We start from the raw sequence: 14,290 nt of genomic DNA on the forward strand, positions 1-14,290 counted from the left end.
CTGTTTTGATGGCAATCTGTCCTGCTGCCTCCCAATTGACAGCACATCAGGCCTCAGCCTGCTAAGTGCTTGTCCTGGGCTCCAACATCGCCAGTTGCTGCTCATAACTGACTTTGGCACGGGTACTCCCTCCTGCCCAGCTTGGTTCCAGCCCTGCCTGCTGTTTCCGGGAAGTGTCAATGTCAGTTTGCCACCCCAAGTTGCCATGTCGTGTTGCGGTTGGGTTAGCCGAGGCTAGGGTGCCAGCAGTTTAGGTGCTTCCTATGTGGACTGCGGGTTCTGGTAAGAAAGGTTTGTTCCATAGTGCCAGTAGGACAAGCACCCCCTGTAGGACTGTGTGATTCGGTAACTGCGGCCAGCTTGCGGCATGCCAACTTTGCTTTTCAGGGGTAACTTCTGATACCCCTCCGGGTTCCAGCACCGTCAGCTGGTTCTCATCAGAGCCTTTGGCCTAGGTGCCTCCATCTCGGTATCCGAGTTCCAGCAACGTCTGCTGGTCCTTGGTAGTGCTTTGTAGCACAGGTACCTCCTGCTTAGTAACCGGGTTCCAGCACCGTCAGCTGGTCCTCGGTTGTGCCATTGGCTCTTATTCCTTCTGCTGCCCCTCTGGGTGCCAGCACTGTCAGCTGGTCCTCGCTATTTCCATTTGCTCTTGCAGCTTATGCTACCCCTCCGGGTTCCAGCACCGTCAGCTGGTTCTCGTCAGAGCCTTTGGCCTAGGTGCCTCCATCTCGGTATCCGAGTTCCGGCAACGTCTGCTGGTCCTTGGTAGTGCTTTGTAGCACAGGTACCTCCTGCTTAGTAACCGGGTTCCAGCACCGTCAGCTGGTCCTCGGTTGTGCCATTGGCTCTTATTCCTTCTGCTGCCCCTCCGGGTGCCAGCACTGTCAGCTGGTCCTCGCTATTTCCATTTGCTCTTGCAGCTTATGCTACCCCTCCGGGTTCCAGCACCGTCAGCTGGTTCTCGTCAGAGCGTTTGGCCTAGGTGCCTCCATCTCGGTATCCGAGTTCCGGCAACGTCTGCTGGTCCTTGGTAGTGCTTTGTAGCACAGGTACCTCCTGCTTAGTAACCGGGTTCCAGCACCGTCAGCTGGTCCTCGGTAGTGCCATTGGCTCTTGTTCCTTCTGCTGCCCCTCCGGGTGCCAGTACCGTCAGCTGGTTCAAGAGGACAAAGAACAGGAAGACAACCACCAAGATGCAGAACAACAAGAGAGAGAAGACAAAGAAGCATAAAAAAAACAAAGCAGAAGAACATTAAGCATAAGACTAATACTCTGAGCAAATGATATTATCTTATTTATAAGCAGAAGAAGACTAAGCAGTGTATGGGGGTGAGTCCGTTCCTCCTCGTGGTGCCCCTGGAAAAGGCCTGCTTCTGCAGGCCAAACTGAACGCGGACAAATCCTGTTGTAAATCTTTTGTGACAGGCAGAACGGAAGGTGTAAACTTCTAACTTTTCTAGATAACAACTACAGGAATGCCTGACACAAACAAGAATATGATGAAGAAGAATAGGAAGAAGATGAAGAAGCTGAATATGTAGAATAATAATTGTTGAATAAGAAGAATATGAAGAATGTAAGAAAAGGAAGAAGAAGAAGAAGAAGAAGAAGAAGAAGAAGAAGAAGAAGAAGAAGAAGAAGAATGTAAAAAAAGGAAGTAGAAGAAGAAGAAGAAGAATGTAAAAAAAGGAATAAGAAGAATGTAAAAAAAGGAAGTAGAAGAAGAAGAAGAAGAATGTAAAAAAAGGAAGTAGAAGAAGAAGAAGAAGAATGTAAAAAAAGGAAGTAGAAGAAGAAGACATACATGTCTGGCAAAATATAAATGAGGCTAACATAGTCAATATCTTTGTAACTCCTAACATCTTTAAAAAAAAAAGTTTAATTCCTGCTATTCCATTTGATTGGGCTAAACCTCTATGGCTTTAATGTCTCCTCCACCTCCCACAATACATTCTACATTATTCTTAGTTGTTTTTCTTCATGTAGAATTAACCTACAAGGAAAGAAAGGGTTTTTTTTAATTCCGATATTTTGGCCCCATTGACTTGCATTGGTTCCCGGTATCGGAATCGGCGATACCGATACTTTTTTTTAAGATCGGCCGATCCATTCCGATCCGATATTTTCAAGTATCGGCTGGTATCGCTCAACTCTAATCCTGACACCTTCATATCGGTGTCGGGATCGCTGGTGAGTCGCTTAGTGTGACGGGGCCTTTAATGAGGATAAGACCACTGATATCACTCTGTCATGCTGTTTAAATGATAAAAGGGACTGGTTGCTTCAAAACCAGTGTGGTGATGATTGACATATTTGTCTTTTTCTATTAACCATGGTTACCTCTAAGAAAACACATGTAGTCATCATGGCTTTTGCTTCAAAAGGGCTTGAAAGGCAATGACATTGCTGCTTGTAGGATTGTCCTTAAGAGCAGGAGCTGACACTCCCCCTTCCCTGCATGTCAGACACTGATCTGATGCTCTGCAGTGCAGAAGCATTGCAGAGTATCAGATCAGAGAATTGTTACTATACAGTGATGTCCCATTATGAGACAATATAAAAAAGTTTACACTTTGTAATAACTTTTTTTTAAAAATGTAAAAAAAAAAAAAATCCCCAAATAAAGAACAAAAAAAAGAAAAAATATTAATCTAATAAATACATTTATTTATGTAAGAAAAAAAAGTACACATATTTGGCATCACTGCATCCGGATCAACCTGGCCTATGAAACTGTCCAGTAGTCAACCACTTCAGTCAACACCGTAAAAACAAAAAGAGGCTAAAAAACTATTCTTTATTATCATACAACCGAATAAAAAGTGCAATAAAATACAATAAAAAAGATAAATGTAAATAAAGATAGTATAGCTGAAAACGAGTTCTTGTCCCGCAAGAAACAAGCCACCCTGAAGTTCTGTCAGAGGAAAAATAAAAGTTACAGTTCTTAGAATAAAGCGATGCAAAAATAATATTTTTTCTATAAAATATTTTTTATTGTGTAAAAGTGCCAAAACATAAAAAAAATAAATGTGGTATCACTGTAATCGTACTGACTCGAAGAATAAAGCTATCTTATCAATTTTACCAGATGTGGAATGGTATAAAAAAAATAAAAAACAATTCCTGAATTGCTGTTTTATGTTTATTCTAACTCCTTAAAAATCGTAATAGAAAGTGATCAAAAACTGTTTTGTGTCCGAAAATGGTACCAATAAAAATGTCAACTCGCCCCGCAAAAAACAAGCCCACACAAGACTCTGTCAGCCAAAATATGGAAAAATTATAGCTGTCTAAATATAGCGATACAAAGACTAGTTTTTGCAATAAAAAGCGTCTTTTAGTGTGTTACAGCAGCCAAACATACAGTATAAACCCAATATAAATCTGGTATCGTTGTAATCACACTAACCTGAAGAATAAAGTCGCCTAATGACTTATACAGCACGAGGAACCGCATAAAAAATAAATAGAACCAATTCTTCACCTGCTATTCATTTGTTCATTCCGCCTGCCAAAGATCGCAGTAAGGCTTGGCACATATTAATCATGCGCTCTGCGCTGAGTGCTTACACGAGGGTTTCCGTGTAAATCTCTGAAATACGTGTCCATATTTTGAGGCGTGCATAAAAGCTCCATTGATCACAGTTTTGTGTACCTCTGAAAAAAAGGACAACGCTGAACAGAGGCCTCCAAAGTAACTGTACTTCCTCATTATAGTGAGAGGATCCCTTGGGGCATTCCTCTGTCACGTCACTTGGAGATTTAGATGGAAACCCCAAAGTAAGTGCTCAGTGTAGAACACTGGATAAATGTGATCCTAAATGTTATGTAAAACGTTTCCAATAAAAGCTTCAACTCAATCCACAAAAAAAAAGCAAGTCCCCACTCAGGTCCATCTGTCAATGGAAATATAAGGGGCTTCCAAATTACTACTAGTGTAAAAGCTCCTCCAAAATAAATTCTGCAATTTCTCCTCTCCTAAATCCAAATTCCCCCTGCCTTCTGAGCCAGAGTCTGTCTAAATCACATTTAGTGCCCACATGTTTGGCATTTCTGTAGTGTTGACAGCCTGCCTAATTTACGGGTGCGTTTCTACAGAAGCTGGTCATAATGTATTGGTCACTACAATGTACTGGATGCTATAATGCACTGCTCACTACAATGGAAGTTTACAATTTTCACTCAACAACATCCACTACTGTTTGTTTCTAGAAAACTCAAATGGCACTACACCTGTATATAAAATCCCAGAGGGGTATAATTTTCAACATAAGGTCACTTGAAGGGAAATTCTGTTTTTCTCTCCCACTTAGGGGCTATATATTTGGCGTTTGCAAAGTATTCTAGGAAATCTGTGCTCCAGGAGGCAAATAGTGCTCTTTTCGCCATGTGGGTAAGCAGTACTGTACAGCCATGTATAGAGTATTTCTACATTCAGCAGAAATTGTGAGACAAATTTTGGTGCTATTGTTAACCGTTTCCCAGTATGAAAATGTAAAATTTGGGGCTAACACACAATGATGGTGGTAAAATTGTAATTATTTTTTCTTCACTGCCCAATGATATACTGTAAAATTCTGTGACACACCTGTGGTGTCAATATAATCACTTCACCCCTCGATTAATTAATTAAAAGGTGTAGTTGTAAAATGGGGTCACTTATTGGGGGTTCTGCTGTTATGGCACCTCAGGGGCTCTGCCAATGTGACATGGCACCCTCAAACCCGTGCAGCAAAATCTGCAATGTAATATGAGGCTCTTTCCCTTCTCGCTTTGCACTGTGCTTTATAAGTAGTTTTCGACCACATATTGGATATTGGCATGCTCATAAGAAACTTCACAACAAATTGTGTGGTGCAATTTCTCCTGTTGCCCTTATGAAAATGCAAAATTTGGAGCTAAAAAACATTTTTGTGGGAATTTTTTTTTTATTTTCACAGCTCAATTATATAAAATTCTGTGATGTACCTGAGGGTTCAATGTGCTCAATATTCATCTAGATAAGTTTCCTGAGGGGTCTAGTTTTCCAAAACAGTGCTGTCATGATACCAGTGCTGGTGGACCGGCATTTCTGGAGTTAATGTTTTGATCTCAGTGCAGACTCTTACCTGCTCAACTGGGACCAATTATGGTGGCCTCTCATTGATTCTGGGAAAGCTTCTTATAGCCGCAGGAAGCTCCCATCCCCCGTCAGTTATACTCTTGCCCTTGGCATAGTGTGGTGACCCCTGAGTATGTTTGTGCTGTGTTTTGGTTGCTTGATAATTTGTGTACGACTCAGTCTGTTCTTTGGATATTGCTTTGGATTCTGCTTGGTACCTTCTATGTCTGTTTGGTTTTGACTTCTGCTTGACCCTGACTATCCGTTCTGTCTCATCCCTGGTACGTTACTGCTATCTCTGTGTATGAACCCCGTTTTGCCTGACTCTGAGTAATTCTGTATAGTGTCTTGCCATCTCACTAAGCAGGACGCTAAGCCCCCCCCCCTTGCAGTCACATGACCGTAGTTCCTGTGTCTGCTTGCTAAACTTCAGCATCCACAGGTCCTGTGTATTGGTACTTTCTGGCTGTACCTGACCCCGGTACCCCTACAGTGCGGGTGAGTCCCTGCTCAGCGGAGGCTGCACGCCGGTGATGACAGGATCCTGACAAATGCCACTAGTGGGGGGTTTCCACTGTTTAGGCACATCAGGGACTCTCCAAAAGTGACATGGAGTCCGCTAATTATTCCATCAAATTTTACATTCAAAAACTCAAAAAGCACTCCTTTTCTTCCAAGATCTGCTGTGTGCCCAAACAGTTGTTTTTCCTCAAATATGGGGTATTGGCATGCTCAAGATAAATTGAACAATAAGTTGTATGGTAATTTTGTCCTGTTTCCCTTATGAAAGTGTAATAACGTGCAGGTACTGAAGGATGACGCCACAGATCAGAGACAGACCAAGAGTTAAAGGGTTTATTTACAAGGGATAGATTCTCCACGCAGGGAGAAGCAGTGGGGGATAAAAGTGACAGAATAAACGGTAAACAGTAGAAAAGCTTGGGAAAGCTATTAAACAGGCAGAGTGGTAACGGTTAAACTGGAAGTCTTGTAACTTATCAATCGAGGGAAAGCTTGATTGCAGGGTCTCTTTCTCTCACATGGGCACAGGCAACAGCGGCGCTTGCAGTCTCTGTAGTCTCTCCTCTGGATGAAGCTGGAACCTCAGGGGTTAAAGCAGGAAGCAGGGAGATGCTGGGAACCTGAGGCTCCCCTGCTCTAAGTCTCTCTATGATACACTGACAGTCTCTCTGCAGTGATGATGCTGCGCACACTAGGAAATCTCTTGGTCATACTCAGGGGCCCCAGCTTGTCACTGCGGTCCCCAGAACTGCACACTCAGGTCACTGTCTCTGCACTGTCAGGGGGGAGGTCTCCTCTGATCACGGAGGCTACTGAGTTCATGTACTCACATACAGCGTGCACTATGTCTCGTACTTCAGTCCCAGAACTCTGACGGGGAGTTCTATCTCTCTCTGAGAGCATGGTGCTGCAGCCAGCTTTCTCTCTGGCACGCTCTCCCCTGTCTCTAGCGCGCCCTGCCCTGTGCCTGGCGCGCCTTCCTTTCGCGCCCTCTGCCTGCACAGCTTCCGGTCCACCCCTCTATCGCTATCGACAACTTCGGGGGTTACTTGCTCGGGTTCCTGAGTCTGGGGGCTTAGTCCAGGAAATTCTTCTCCATAGCTCCCCCCTCTTTGACAGGAGCATCCTCGTCAAGGCTAGAATTGGATTAACACCATGCAGGCCGGACCCTTCGTCATCTGCGCCGGGCTCTGAGGGTGTCGCTTCCCATGGCTTCTCAGCCACACTTCCTGTCTCACACAGCTGCTCCATCTCTTCCATCCTGTCAGGATCTCGTGAGCTGACGGCCGGCACACTCTCCACCTCAATGGATGACACTAGCGGCTCTTCCTTCTTATTGACGAGAACCGTAGGACTCTGTGTCTCTGGAACTCTTGTCACCTCTTCTCCATTATCGGTAGCTTGTGGCAAGCCTGGTGGTGGCTTACTCCGATGGACCACTCGGGCAGTCATCCCTTCCTCCTCTTCAGGTCGAATTTCACCATCGAGACCTAGGTTGGATTTCTGCTAAATTTGCCTCCATGAGTCGGGACAGCACAGACATTTGACCGTGGACAATCAGCACTCTCTCTATCTTTTCTCAGCATCCGACGCCATGACACTGTCTCGCCCTGAGTGGAGCTCTCCTTCTCCCACCGTACCATTCCCTCCAGGGGCAATGTTCCCTCCAATTAGCAGGACCCTCAGAGAGTTTAGCGGATCTTTGCCACTGCTTTTCTCAGGTAGGGCAATTTCTGGTCAGGTGTCCCACTCTTCTGCACGCCCAGCACTCACGTCTGCATCTGTCTGGTGGGCGCTTTGATCTGGATCATCGATCTTGGTGGGAAACATCTCTCATCTGCATTGCTCTTCACTCCAGGATACGGGGTTATGCTCTAGAGCTACTACTGAAATCTTCTTCATGCGCCGTACCTCTCCTCTATCTCCCTCCATCTGCTTCCATGCGTTACCTCGGGGTATGCCGCTGGTCCCCAAGACAGCAGTAAGGGCTTCCCCCAGACTTTTGATCTTTTCCCAGATTCTTATTATCTTCAGCCATGAATCCCGGGTCCATGTTGTCTCTTCTTCATTCAGGCTGAGTACTCCACAGTTGTAGCATGTGGGCAGTCTTCTTCGCCGAGCGGCACTAGTCTCATGTTGGTGGGCAGTCTCTCTGTCTCGCACCAGTGGGCTGGACTCTACAGCAGGGGTCCCATTATATTCATCCATTTCTTCACTGATCTGCTTAATATCCTTCAAGTCTTCCGCCCATTGGGGTGCAGCAGCCCTGGTGGCAGCTACCTCCCCGATCCATACCTTCTGCAGCAACACTATCACTCCCTGCTCCTGCTCACACATGCACGCCTCACTCCCAACCTTAGAAAAAATCATGCCTGGCTTAACCCGCATACGCTCTCGCAGACGTCATTTGGCCCTACACCTATGCCGTCCTTCCGTACAATGGCAGTATGGAGTTCCTGAAGGGAATTCATAACTGTGTCACGGTCTCCCCCTCTCTTTATACCCGGTGAAACAGTCGCATGCCCAGTTCCCCTACCTCAGTAGGGTCCCCATGCGTCTCCTCAATTATACGTAGAACTTTGTCTAGGGTATCTCTCACCTGGGGGGGTGTAAGCATAACAGAGTCCCATGCCTCCACCTCTAGGGCCATCACAGCTATTTCTGCCTCCAGGGCCGGCGTCATGGGATGCATTCGCAACGTCCCTCGGATGCGCTCCGTCCAACTCCACAATAATAACATTGCTCTCAGAGAATTTTGGAAAATTAATTAACATGGTTCCCAGGGAGATGCTAGACCTGAGGCCACCCACAACTGCTTGGTCTGCCAACTCCGCACCATTATGCGACATCCTGCTGACTACGCCACTAACAATAACCTGCAGGTACTGAAGCATGTCGCCACGGATCAGAGACAGACCAAGAGTTAAAGGGTTTATTTACAGGGGATAGATTCTCCATGCAGGGTGAAGCAGTGGGGGGATAAAAGTAACAGAATAAACGGTAAACAGTAGAAAAGCTTGGGAAAGCTTTTAAACAGTTATGCAGAGTGGTAACGGTTAAACTGGAAGTCTTGTAACTTATCAGTCAAGGGAAAGCTTGATTGCAGGGTCTTTCTCCCACATGGGCACCGGCAACAGCGGCGCTTGCAGTCTCTGTAGTCTCTCCTCTGGATGAAGCTGGAACCTCAGGGGTTAAAGCAGGAAGCAGGGAGATGCTGGGAACCTGAGGCTCCCCTGCTCTAAGTCTCTCTATGGTACACTGACAGTCTCTCTCTGCAGTGATGATGCTGCGCACAGTAGGAAGTCTCTTGGTCATACTCAGGGGCCCCGGCTTGTCACTGCGGTCCCCAGAACTGCACACTCAGGTCACTGTCTCTGCACTGTCAGGGGGGAGGTCTCCTCTGATCACGGAGGCTACTGAGTTCATGTACTCACATACAGCGTGCACTATGTCTCGTACTTCAGTCCCAGAACTCTGACGGGGAGTTCTATCTCTCTCTGAGAGCATGGTGCTGCAGCCAGCTTTCTCTCTGGCACGCTCTCCCCTGTCTCTAGCGTGCCCTGCCCTGTGCCTGGCGCACCTTCCTTTCGCGCCCTCTGCCTGCACAGCTTCCGGTCCACCCCTCTATCGCTATCGACAACTTCGGGGGTTACTTGCTCGGGTTCCTGAGTCTGGGGGCTTAGTCCAGGAAATTCTTCTCCATAGCTCCCCCCTCTTTGACAGGAGCATCCTCGTCAAGGCTAGAATTGGATTAACACCATGCAGGCCGGACCCTTCGTCATCTGCGCCGGGCTCTGAGGGTGTCGCTTCCCATGGCTTCTCAGCCACACTTCCTGTCTCACACAGCTGCTCCATCTCTTCCATCCTGTCAGGATCTCGTGAGCTGACGGCCGGCACACTCTCCACCTCAATGGATGACACTAGCGGCTCTTCCTTCTTATTGACGAGAACCGTAGGACTCTGTGTCTCTGGAACTCTTGTCACCTCTTCTCCATTATCAGTAGCTTGTGGCAAGCCTGGTGGTGGCTTACTCCGATGGACCACTCGGGCAGTCATCCCTTCCTCCTCTTCAGGTCGAATTTCACCATCGAGACCTAGGTTGGATTTCTGCTAAATTTGCCTCCATGAGTCGGGACAGCACAGACATTTGACCGTGGACAATCAGCACTCTCTCTATCTTTTCTCAGCATCCGACGCCATGACACTGTCTCGCCCTGAGTGGAGCTCTCCTTCTCCCACCGTACCATTCCCTCCAGGGGCAATGTTCCCTCCAATTAGCAGGACCCTCAGAGAGTTTAGCGGATCTTTGCCACTGCTTTTCGCAGGTAGGGCAATTTCTGGTCAGGTGTCCCACTCTTCTGCACGCCCAGCACTCACGTCTGCATCTGTCTGGTGGGCGCTTTGATCTGGATCGTCGATCTTGGTGGGAAACATCTCTCATCTGCATTGCTCTTCACTCCAGGATACGGGGTTATGCTCTAGAGCTACTACTGAAATCTTCTTCATGCTCCGTACCTCTCCTCTATCTCCCTCCATCTGCTTCCATGCGTTACCTCGGGGTATGCCGCTGGTCCCCAAGACAGCAGTAAGGGCTTCCCCCAGACTTTTGATCTTTTCCCAGATTCTTATTATCTTCAGCCATGAATCCCGGGTCCATGTTGTCTCTTCTTCATTCAGGCTGAGTACTCCACAGTTGTAGCATGTGGGCAGTCTTCTTCGCCGAGCGGCACTAGTCTCATGTTGGTGGGCAGTCTCTCTGTCTCGCACCAGTGGGCTGGACTCTACAGCAGGGGTCCCATTATATTCATCCATTTCTTCACTGATCTGCTTAATATCCTTCAAGTCTTCCGCCCATTGGGGTGCAGCAGCCCTGGTGGCAGCTACCTCCCCGATCCATACCTTCTGCAGCAACACTATCACTCCCTGCTCCTGCTCACACATGCACGCCTCACTCCCAACCTTAGAAAAAATCATGCCTGGCTTAACCCGCATACGCTCTCGCAGACGTCATTTGGCCCTACACCTATGCCGTCCTTCCGTACAATGGCAGTATGGAGTTCCTGAAGGGCATTCATAACTGTGTCACGGTCTCCCCCTCTCTTTATACCCGGTGAAACAGTCGCATGCCCAGTTCCCCTACCTCAGTAGGGTCCCCATGCGTCTCCTCAATTATACGTAGAACTTTGTCTAGGGTATCTCTCACCTGGGGGGATGTAAGCATAACAGAGTCCCATGCCTCCACCTCTAGGGCCATCACAGCTATTTCTGCCTCCAGGGCCGGCGTCATGGGATGCATTCGCAACGTCCCTCGGATGCGCTCCGTCCAACTCCACAATAATAACATTGCTCTCAGAGAATTTTGGAAAATTAATTAACATGGTTCCCAGGGAGATGCTAGACCTGAGGCCACCCACAACTGCTTGGTCTGCCAACTCCGCACCATTATGCGACATCCTGCTGACTACGCCACTAACAATAACCTGCAGGTACTGAAGCATGTCGCCACGGATCAGAGACAGACCAAGAGTTAAAGGGTTTATTTAGAGGGGATAGATTCTCCACGCAGGGTGAAGCAGTGGGGGGATAAAAGTAACAGAATAAACGGTAAACAGTAGAAAAGCTTGGGAAAGCTTTTAAACAGTTATGCAGAGTGGTAACGGTTAAACTGGAAGTCTTGTAACTTATCAGTCAAGGGAAAGCTTGATTGCAGGGTCTTTCTCCCACATGGGCACCGGCAACAGCTGCGCTTGCAGTCTCTGTAGTCTCTCCTCTGGATGAAGCTGGAACCTCAGGGGTTAAAGCAGGAAGCAGGGAGATGCTGGGAACCTGAGGCTCCCCTGCTCTAAGTCTCTCTATGGTACACTGACAGTCTCTCTCTGCAGTGATGATGCTGCGCACAGTAGGAAGTCTCTTGGTCATACTCAGGGGCCCCGGCTTGTCACTGCGGTCCCCAGAACTGCACACTCAGGTCACTGTCTCTGCACTGTCAGGGGGGAGGTCTCCTCTGATCACGGAGGCTACTGAGTTCATGTACTCACATACAGCGTGCACTATGTCTCGTACTTCAGTCCCAGAACTCTGACGGGGAGTTCTATCTCTCTCTGAGAGCATGGTGCTGCAGCCAGCTTTCTCTCTGGCACGCTCTCCCCTGTCTCTAGCGTGCCCTGCCCTGTGCCTGGCGCGCCTTCCTTTCGCGCCCTCTGCCTGCACAGCTTCCGGTCCACCCCTCTATCGCTATCGACAACTTCGGGGGTTACTTGCTCGGGTTCCTGAGTCTGGGGGCTTAGTCCAGGAAATTCTTCTCCATAGCTCCCCCCTCTTTGACAGGAGCATCCTCGTCAAGGCTAGAATTGGATTAACACCATGCAGGCCGGACCCTTCGTCATCTGCGCCGGGCTCTGAGGGTGTCGCTTCCCATGGCTTCTCAGCCACACTTCCTGTCTCACACAGCTGCTCCATCTCTTCCATCCTGTCAGGATCTCGTGAGCTGACGGCCGGCACACTCTCCACCTCAATGGATGACACTAGCGGCTCTTCCTTCTTATTGACGAGAACCGTAGGACTCTGTGTCTCTGGAACTCTTGTCACCTCTTCTCCATTATCGGTAGCTTGTGGCAAGCCTGGTGGTGGCTTACTCCGATGGACCACTCGGGCAGTCATCCCTTCCTCCTCTTCAGGTCGAATTTCACCATCGAGACCTAGGTTGGATTTCTGCTAAATTTGCCTCCATGAGTCGGGACAGCACAGACATTTGACCGTGGACAATCAGCACTCTCTCTATCTTTTCTCAGCATCCGACGCCGTGACACTGTCTCGCCCTGAGTGGAGCTCTCCTTCTCCCACCGTACCATTCCCTCCAGGGGCAATGTTCCCTCCAATTAGCAGGACCCTCAGAGAGTTTAGCGGATCTTTGCCACTGCTTTTCGCAGGTAGGGCAATTTCTGGTCAGGTGTCCCACTCTTCTGCACGCCCAGCACTCACGTCTGCATCTGTCTGGTGGGCGCTTTGATCTGGATCGTCGATCTTGGTGGGAAACATCTCTCATCTGCATTGCTCTTCACTCCAGGATACGGGGTTATGCTCTAGAGCTACTACTGAAATCTTCTTCATGCTCCGTACCTCTCCTCTATCTCCCTCCATCTGCTTCCATGCGTTACCTCGGGGTATGCCGCTGGTCCCCAAGACAGCAGTAAGGGCTTCCCCCAGACTTTTGATCTTTTCCCAGATTCTTATTATCTTCAGCCATGAATCCCGGGTCCATGTTGTCTCTTCTTCATTCAGGCTGAGTACTCCACAGTTGTAGCATGTGGGCAGTCTTCTTCGCCGAGCGGCACTAGTCTCGTGTTGGTGGGCAGTCTCTCTGTCTCGCACCAGTGGGCTGGACTCTACAGCAGGGGTCCCATTATATTCATCCATTTCTTCACTGATCTGCTTAATATCCTTCAAGTCTTCCGCCCATTGGGATGCAGCAGCCCTGGTGGCAGCTACCTCCCCGATCCATACCTTCTGCAGCAACACTATCACTCCCTGCTCCTGCTCACACATGCACGCCTCACTCCCAACCTTAGAAAAAATCATGCCTGGCTTAACCCGCATACGCTCTCGCAGACGTCATTTGGCCCTACACCTATGCCGTCCTTCCGTACAATGGCAGTATGGAGTTCCTGAAGGGCATTCATAACTGTGTCACGGTCTCCCCCTCTCTTTATACCCGGTGAAACAGTCGCATGCCCAGTTCCCCTACCTCAGTAGGGTCCCCATGCGTCTCCTCAATTATACGTAGAACTTTGTCTAGGGTATCTCTCACCTGGGGGGGTGTAAGCATAACAGAGTCCCATGCCTCCACCTCTAGGGCCATCACAGCTATTTCTGCCTCCAGGGCCGGCGTCATGGGATGCATTCGCAACGTCCCTCGGATGCGCTCTGTCCAACTCCACAATAATAACATTGCTCTCAGAGAATTTTGGAAAATTAATTAACATGGTTCCCAGGGAGATGCTAGACCTGAGGCCACCCACAACTGCTTGGTCTGCCAACTCCGCACCATTATGCGACATCCTGCTGACTACGCCACTAACAATAACCTGCAGGTACTGAAGCATGTCGCCACGGATCAGAGACAGACCAAGAGTTAAAGGGTTTATTTACAGGGGATAGATTCTCCACGCAGGGTGAAGCAGTGGGGGGATAAAAGTAACAGAATAAACGGTAAACAGTAGAAAAGCTTGGGAAAGCTTTTAAACAGTTATGCAGAGTGGTAACGGTTAAACTGGAAGTCTTGTAACTTATCAGTCAAGGGAAAGCTTGATTGCAGGGTCTTTCTCCCACATGGGCACCGGCAACAGCGGCGCTTGCAGTCTCTGTAGTCTCTCCTCTGGATGAAGCTGGAACCTCAGGGGTTAAAGCAGGAAGCAGGGAGATGCTGGGAACCTGAGGCTCCCCTGCTCTAAGTCTCTCTATGGTACACTGACAGTCTCTCTCTGCAGTGATGATGCTGCGCACAGTAGGAAGTCTCTTGGTCATACTCAGGGGCCCCGGCTTGTCACTGCGGTCCCCAGAACTGTGCACTTGGGTCACTGTCTCTGCACTGTCAGGGGGGAGGTCTCCTCTGGTCACGGAGGCTACCGAGTTCACGTACTCACATACAGCATGTCTCGTACT

Source organism: Dendrobates tinctorius, unplaced genomic scaffold (assembly GCF_039654945.1).
Source record: "Dendrobates tinctorius isolate UK_male_01 unplaced genomic scaffold, ASM3965494v1 ptg000044l, whole genome shotgun sequence".
Classification (NCBI taxonomy): Eukaryota; Metazoa; Chordata; class Amphibia; order Anura; family Dendrobatidae; genus Dendrobates; species Dendrobates tinctorius.